This window comes from Aulonocara sp. 'chitande type north' Nkhata Bay, linkage group LG6 (assembly GCF_057382095.1).
Source record: "Aulonocara sp. 'chitande type north' Nkhata Bay isolate Kocher_YH1m ecotype deep benthic linkage group LG6, A_spYH_male_GT1.1, whole genome shotgun sequence".
NCBI lineage: Eukaryota > Metazoa > Chordata > Actinopteri > Cichliformes > Cichlidae > Aulonocara > Aulonocara sp. 'chitande type north' Nkhata Bay.
This window is the reverse complement of record NC_141349.1, coordinates 31,672,363-31,681,447: the sequence shown is the minus strand read 5'-3', so window position 1 is coordinate 31,681,447 and position 9,085 is coordinate 31,672,363.

Sequence of the window (9,085 nt, the reverse complement as noted above, 5' to 3'; positions counted from 1 at the left end):
TCCAATTACTTTTTAAAAGTCAGGTCAAGGCTCCAAAAGCCCAAAGGCGATATAATGAATGAAAAGGGGGAAAAAAACCCAAATTGCTTGGACACTGCTAGCACAGGCGCCTACAGAAACACAAAGCAGGAGATGATGCATAGCTGAATATGTTTCCAAACCAACTTCATTCTAAGCCAAAGACTAGAAAATATGGTGAAGCATATCTGACCTTTGGTCTCACCTGCACAAGTGCCAAGGCAGGTCTTCCCTGCATAATTGGTTTTCCCTTCGTTGGGAGCAGCGCTGGGCTCTTCAAATCACGGACAAACAGTATCCCACATTCGTGAATTTTTGGTCACAAACACTTGTAATGACTAACTACTCCTGACATTTTGGAGATGTTAGCTTTTCATACAGTAAAGTTACAGCAGGATACAAATAATATCAGGATGATCCTGCCACAATTTGTTCCCTGGTTCAAATCACGGACAAACAGTATCCCACAGTTGTTTATGTTTTCGAACCTATTTTGCACAGAGAGGCATTTTTTGAAGGTGCAGACGTAGCATAAAAGAGTTAGTAGTTACTTTCTTACTACCTGTAATTTATTGCAGATTACTTGTATTTGCTTAATTGTTTACTAAATGTTTGAGATGTGAAATAAACCGCAATGGAGCAAAATATGGGTGTGTGTGGTTGGAGGATGTGTTTGTGCGCACACGTGCGTGATCATTTTTCTTGTAAAACAAAGGGGGGCCTAGCACTGTCCTAAACAAAGTATAAAGAAATGAAAAGTGGATCAAGGCTTTTTTCACTGCATTGTATAATATGTTCCAAATTAAATCTAGCACTTGTAAAAGTATTATGTATTTCTAAGACTTAAGGTTATGGAAACAATGTCTAGATAACCAAGTCTAATTACCTACTTCAAACACATTAGTTCCACAATGATTTTTATGAGTTATTACTTGTGTAATGATTGACTCTGAGTCAGTGTATTGACTTTTACTCTTCTAAAGAAGGCCCTTTTAAATGATACACAATTATAAAAGTGTAATGTAGTCATGAAATAATGTAATAAAGATATCAGTAAAAAGCTGCAATACTTGCTTTCATGATGAAATTGTATTTTCTGGGTTTGCACTTCGTTTTTTAGGTGTGTGTGTGTCTCAATTTGACTGAGCCAACACAATAACGTAATTCCTTTTTCTTTTGAAGTGTCAATTTTTTGTCAATTCTATTCCTTTCTCAAACATTCTCGAGTATTAATTTTTTCTTTCGTTTGGTCTTCCTCACCTCTTGTCCAGCCCTGTGGCCTCTCATCGAGGTCTCTCTGTTAATATTCTGAGGATCCCATCAGGTCTGACCTCAGGGCAAGCCTCTGAAAAGATTTCATTTTTACTGGAAGCTTGCAATAATTCCTTCATAAGGTTGTAAAATAAGGCCAGAAGAAAAAAAATATTAGGACAGGCAAAACCCACAAAAAAATACAGTGAATAAAATACAAATAAGACATGTTTACTAATACATGCTGCATATTGCAATAACGCACCTTCGACCACTTGAGCCTGTGAGTGTGAATGAATATAATAAATCTCCTTAACATCAAAAGCACTAAAGGAAGCTTTTCAAAATAAATGCAGCGTGGTTACTTCCATTTGAAAGAATTTATTGCACAATAATGCAAAGACTATTGCAGCAGATAAATTTAAGGAAAGCTGGACTGTTATCTATGAGTGCTTTCTTGCTGTTGTGGTAGGCCTGCACGAGGACTGAAAAACAATGACTTCAAACAAGATGAACGTTTCTCTCTGAGATTCTGTTGTTATTGCTCTCCTCAAGACCTCGTTCCTGCATACAAATACTAACTGGAAAGTGTTTGCTTTTCTCTCTGAACATACTGTGTAAGCATATAATATACTGCATGAAAAGTGGTCTGTAAGTAGCACTGTGAATTACAGTAGAAGTACAGATTAATAGCAATTCATAAAAATTTGTAGTCAGCACAGAAAACGTCCAAGAACTGTCAGGAGCAGGTCTGCCAGTTTGAAAAGCAAAAAAAGCTGGACAGGTCATCTAAGATAAGATAAGATAAGATAAGACAAGATAACCTTTATTAGTCCCACACGTGGGAAATTTGTTTTGTCACAGCAGGAAGTGGACAGTGCAAAAGTTATGAGGCAAAAATTAGGATACAATAAGAATAAATACAGTACACAACTGTACAGAATAGAATAAAATAAAATACTATATACAGTAGAATAAAATAAAATAAATATACAATAAGATAAAAATAGAATACAAATACAAATACTATATACAACTGAGTAAAAATACAACGATGACAGAAAAGATTATTGCACTTAGTATTATTGCATATGTGTGGATGTGTATGTGTGTGTTTGATCAGTTAAAGTCTTTATTATGGAGTCTGACAGCAGTGGGGAGGAAAGACCTGCGAAATCTCTCCGTCCCACACCGTGGGTGCCGCAGTCTCCCACTGAAGGAGCTGCTCAGTGCTGTCACAGTCTGCTGCATGGGGTGGGAGATGTTGTCCAACAGGGATGACAGCTTAGCCGCCATTCTCCTGTCACTCACCACCTCCACTGGGTCCAGAGGGCATCCTAGAACAGAGCTGGCCCTTCGGATCACCCTGTTCAGTCTCTTCCTGTCCCCGGCAGAGATGCTGCCGCCCCAGCAGACCACACCATAAAAGATAGCAGAAGCCACCACAGAGTCATAGAAGGTCTTCAGGAGTGGGCCCTCCACTCCAAATGACCTGAGTCTCCGCAGCAGGTACAGCCTGCTCTGCCCTTTCCTGTAGAGGGCGTCTGAGTTATGAGTCCAGTCCAGTCTGTTGTTCAGATGAACACCAAGGTACCTGTAGCTGTCCACAGCCTCAATGTCCATACCTTGGATGTTCAGTGGTTGCAGTGGAGAATGCTTGTGCCTGCGGAAGTCTACCACCAGTTCCTTGGTTTTACTGGCATTGATCTGGAGGTAGTTCAGCTGGCACCAGTCCACAAAGTCTTGGGTCAGTCCTCTGTACTCCTTGTCGTCCCCATCAGTGATGAGGCCGACTATTGCAGAGTCATCAGAGAACTTCTGCAGGAAGCACTGGGTGGAATTGTGGGAGAAGTCTGCAGTGTAGATGGTGAAGAGGAACGGAGCCAGAACCGTTCCCTGTGGGGCCCCCGTACTGCAGACGACCCTGTCCGACACACAGCCCTGAGTCCTCACATACTGTGGTCGGTCGGTAGTCCAAAATCCAGGTAGTGAGGTGATGGTCCACTCCAGAGTTCTCCAGCTTGTCCTTTAGAACCGAGGGAAGAATGGTGCTGAAGGCACTGGAGAAATCAAAGAACTTGATTCTCACAGTGCTTCCAGCGGTCTCCAGGTGAGCGAGGGAACGATGTAGGAGGTGAATGACGGCATCATCCGCTCCAATGCCAGGCTGGTAGGCAAACTGAAGTGGGTCCAGTGATGAGCTTATTAGGCGCCGAAGCTGAGCCAGGACCAACCGCTCCAGGGTCTTCATCAGGTCAGAGCCACCGGTCTGTAGCTGTTGAGTTCTTGGGGCATGAAGTCTTTGGCACTGGTACAACACAGGAGGTTTTCCAGAGCTGTGAGACTCTTCCCAACCTCAGGCTCAGGTTGAAGAGGTGCTCCATCACCCCACACAGTTGGTCCGCGCAGGACCTGACGACCCTCGAGCTGATGCCATCTGGGCCCGCTGCCTTCTTGCCATTAATCCTCCTCAGTTCCCTCCTAACCTGGGTGGTTGAGAGAGACAGGCTGGAGGCTTGTGTTGAGTGTGTATTGGATGCTGTTGTTGGGGGTGGGGAGGAGTGAGCAGGGTGGATAGAGGAGGTGTGAAGAGTCTGAGGTGTCAGAGGTGGAACAGCAGCAGTGGGGGTGGGTGAGTCTGCAGCCGATGTTGCAGACTGCCTCATGGCTGAATCAAATCTGTTGAAGAAATGATTCAGTTCATTTGCCCATCTCACATCCCTCCCAGGCAGAGAGTTCTGCTGTTTGTGGCCCGAGATGGTTCTGAGGCCTCTCCAGACTTCACCAATGTTGTTTTGTTGAAGCTGGTTCTCCATCTTCTGCCTGTAGCTGTCCCTCCCATTCCTTATCAGTCCCCTCAGCTCTCTCTGCACCCTTTTCAACTCCTCTTTGTCTCTGGATTTGAAGGCCCTCCTCTTCTGCTTGAGGACTGTTTTAATTTCTGGGGTAATCCAAGGTTTGTTGTTGGAGAAACACCGTACAGTCCTGGTAGGTACGGTGTTATCCACACAGAAATTTATATAGTCAGTAATGCAGTAATCTACCATCCTCATGCACAAGGGAGATGTTTGTGTGTAGCTAAAAACAGTTGTACAAATTATAATCCTGATAGTAGGGGGACACACTGCTCCAGAAGTTGAACCATTTTCTAAAAACTGCAGGCATAGATCAGACTCAGTTTAATTAAACATGTAAACTGTGGCTTAAATAGATTTGCCGTATTTATTTACGTCTGTTTCGAATGATCTTATGTGTTACTTAATGTGGTTTGATAGGTAGAGATCACTTGAAAAAAATGAGAAATAAATTAAAGTAAACAATATGATTAATAATTATTAAAATCTAATTAATCCACATAGCATGGTAGAAGCCCAACAATGGCAGGAAGTAAGACCCAGAGTCTAGACACTGATAGTGTTGGAGATGATTAGGGCATTTGAGTACCAGGATGAGGTAGAGGTGGAAAGGAGGAGAGCCATGTAAGCAAATTACTGAATCATGTGATGACGACAGGAATCAGTTTGACAGTGTGGGAAAACAGAACTGCCAAAACTGATAGACCACCAGGCTCAAACACCCAGCACTGCTGGACTGAACACAGATCTTATATTGAACTCATGCAATATAATAAACAATATAATAAACAATAAACAATTTAAACAATTTGCATGTTTAAATAGTTTTTTAAACATGCAAAAGGCCCTATAAGTTATTCTGGCGCTTTATATTTATTACAATTCATAAGTACTGTTATGGCTAACATTTAGGGACTTGAATATCACACTGTTTCTGTATTTGCTGTGGATATACAATTGTGAAAAACAAAGTACATGTTCTTTCAGTTAAAAGGGTTTTCCATATCAGGACAAAATAAAAAAAATCATCTTATTTCTTGCAGGTTTTAAAAGTTCATCCATCTTCATCCGCTTTATCCGAGGCCGGGTCGCGGGGGCAGCAGCCTAAGCAAAGAGGCCCAGACCTCCCTCTCCCCAGCCACCTCCTCCAGCTTGTCCGGGGGAATACCAAGGCGTTCCCAGGCCAGCCGAGAGATATAATCTCTCCAGCGTGTCCTGGGTCTGTCCCGGGGCCTCCTCCCGGTGGGACATGCCTGGAACACCTCACCCAGGAGGCGCCCAGGGGGCATCCTTGTCAGATGCCCGAACCACCTCAGCTGGCTCCTTTCGATGTGGAGCAGCAGCTGCTCTACTCTGAGCCCCTCCCGGATGGCCGAACTTCTCACCCTATCTCTAAGGGAGAGGCCAGCCACCCTTCGGAGGAAGCTCATTTCTGCCGCTTGTATCCGCGATCTCGTTCTTTCGGTCACTACCCACAGCTCGTGGCCATAGGTGAGGGTAGGGACGTAGATCGACCGGTAAATTGAGAGCTTCGCTTTTACACTCAGCTCCCTCTTCACCACGACGGACCGGTGCAGCGTCCGCATTACTGCAGCTGCAGCCCCAATCCGTCTGTCGATCTCCGGCTCCCTTCTCCCATCACTCGCGAACAAGACCCCGAGATACTTGAACTCCTCCACTTGGGGCAGGAACTCATCCCCGACCCGGAGTGGGCACTCCACCCTTTTCCGGCTGAGAACCATGGCCTCAGATTTGGAGGTGCTGATCCTCATTCCCGCTGCTTCACACTCGGCTGCGAACCGTTCCAGTGCGAGCTGGAGGCCTTCACCCGATGAAGCCAACAGAACCACATCATCTGCAAAAATCAGAGATGAGATTCTGAGGCCACCAAAGCGAAAGCCCTCCGCCACTTGGCTGCGCCTAGAAATCCTGTCCATAAAAATTATGAACAGAACCGGAGACAAAGGGCAGCCCTGGCGAAGCCCATCACCCACCGGGAACGAGTCCGACTTATTGCCGGCAATGCGAACCAAGCTCTTGCAACGGTTGTATAGGGATCGAATGGCCCGTAGCAATGGGCCAGACACCCCATATTCCCGCAACACCTCCCACAGGACACCCCGAGGGACACGGTCGAATGCCTTCTCCAAGTCCACAAAACACATGTAGACTGGTTGGGCAAACTCCCATGCACCCTCAAGTATCCTGGAGAGGATAAAGAGCTGGTCCAGTGTTCCGCGACCTGGACGAAAACCGCATTGTTCCTCCTGTATCCGAGGTTTTAAAAGTATTTAGCAAAATCCTCAGATTAACAACAAAATGTAAGATATTACACTGTGCCATCATTTATTTAAGAAAATTAACCCAAGCTACAGACGCAGTGTATAAAAAAAGTAAACCATTACTGCTTAATTAAGTGAGTAAGCAGCAGCTAAGTGTTGTTAATAAAATGTACCTGATCAACTGATCATTACTCAGCAGATGTTTTGGCAGTTTGCTGCTCTGGAGCATTCAGGTCCGTGTTAACAAAATGGCAAATAGAAAATACATCAGCAATGATCTTAGAGAAGAGCTGATTATCCAGAAATCTGTGAACGGTTATAAGGCCATTTCTAAAGACTCTGAAGGCCATCAATCTACAGCGAAACATCCAAGACATTTGGAAATCTTCACAGTCGCTATTCCAGCAAAAAACAAGAAGCTGCAAAATATCCGAGAGCTGCATTTCAGACTCTACAGGCCTCAGTCAGCATGTTGAAGTACACGATAGGCTACAGAGCTTAGGTTACAATTTTGAAGCTAGAGGACCTGAACACCTGGCAGTCACTGAGTGGATCATGAACTTGATAAGGACCAGAAGAATTTGGTCCTGGTATGTAAAAACCTTAGAAATCCAAGAGGATTCCATTTTTTACATGAATATATTGTCTTGCGAAATTCTCCATGTGACTTTCATCTTGTGTGACTGGGAAAGTTTGAGCTCCTTGTAGGGCAAGCAGCAAATGAGAGATGAGATGCTTTGGAAGTGCTAAACTGCAGGTCTACTATTAAGGAGAAGACATGAATGGCACACACCTACTAAAATTGCAGTAAGATTTTTTGATAACCTTTGCATTTTGACTAGAACAGAGAGAAAAGTAACCCTAACAAAAGAGACAATGCTGAGAGGAAGGGCAGGTAGTTTCTTCACAGAAGGCACTTTAAAAATAGGCTGCATGGAATCTGCTCCAACCTTATTAAAGCTACAATTAAGTGTGCTAAGTTGTGGGCTATAATGGCGAAACAGCGTACAAGATGGTAAAATATTATATCTAACATCTTTTTCTTTTGCAGCATTTTAAATTGTGTAGTGCAGCCTTCTACAATGGAGAAGCATTGTTGCCGGCCATGTCCACAAACAAAATATGTTTTGGGTTTTTTTTTACATGAAAAGAACAATCACACCTTCCATTGTTAGCTATACCACATCCTGCTTTTTCTTCATGTTTTGATGATGCCGATTTTGACAGTGACAGTCAATTATATTTTTCAGTTGAAAAACTAAGTGGGGGAAAAAAGCCAATCCTCATTTAAAGAAAAGAGTAGATTCCTATTAGAGTCTACAATGTAATGGTCAGACATGGAGTGGGAAGAGACAATAAGTGTGTCTGCATTTGTGTGTGTACGTGGGCGTTTAGATGGGTATCACTGTAGGCCGTGAAGGCCTGGGCCGTTTATTTAAAGAGCCACTATAAATGTTGAAGCTGTGATAATGGCTGTGGGGCTGAGGGATGACATTTTGACAAACACTGCTTATTATAGAAATGGTTTTATCAATGTGTTTACAGTGCCATCCAAGTTGCAGATTGTGTGTGAGCCCGTGTGTGTGAATGTGTATGAAAGGATGTGTGTAAGCGAAAATGTATGTACTGAAGTGTGACAGAGTATCTTAGCTTTGCTGTGCGTATGTGTGTGTGTTGCTAGACCTCTGAATTGCCATAACTGGGGAGTGAGAAAGACAATAACCACTAAATGTGCTTGTTTTCTTTCATTTATTTTCTGAAGTGGGAAGATGGAGGGGGAGGAGATGAAGAGAACAATCTTACAGCTAAAAGCAAAAGATAAAATGAGGGAGGAAGAGAAGAGGAGGGGATGGCCAAATGAAACTTAATAACTTTTATACATCTTGTTTCGCTGTCTGTAACTTTCCTGCTCCTAGTTTCTGAAACTAGTAGGCATCAATTGTTTAGGCACAGTCCTGCATGCAAAACACCCAACCTCTCTCACACACATACACACACACACATACACGCACGCCTGCACAGACACACATTAGGCATGCCGGCTGTCACGTTCAAAAATATGGAGCACAGATCTCCCACTGCTGCCAGCTCGCAGTGAGAATGTCAGGTCATTTTAACTTATCCATTGTGTTTATATTTACAGGAGGTGAGTCAAGATGTTCTTATGATAGTCATCTCAGTGAATGACCATTTATTACTCTGCCATGTTAGAGCTTACTTTGTGTTTGTTTGTGTGTAAATGCAAAAATATGAATTAGTCCATCTCGGTGGAAAAGCTGATTTGTATTGTGACTGTCATGATTTCTCCTAGCTTCCCATTTGCGCTCTTCATTCTGACAGTGTATTGCCTCAGGCCTTTATTGGGCCAATAATATGTGTACGTCCATGTGTAGCCTTCTCTTTCCAATCTGTCACTTATTTTCCTCCACAAGCATTCACTGTCTGTGATGTCACTTGATTACCTTCACAAGAATTCGCTGCCTGGGAATGCTTTAAAAAACAGTGTATCATCCTTAAACACTAAGCAGGTTTATTATCTCTGGGATCATTGTGGGCACACAAAACCATTTTCAGCATCTCAGATCTGACAACAATCTCTGGAGCTTAATGAGGAAACCCAAAACACACTGTATTGGCAAGGAAGCAGTACTTATGGCTGCACCGACGACTGAGAAGAGA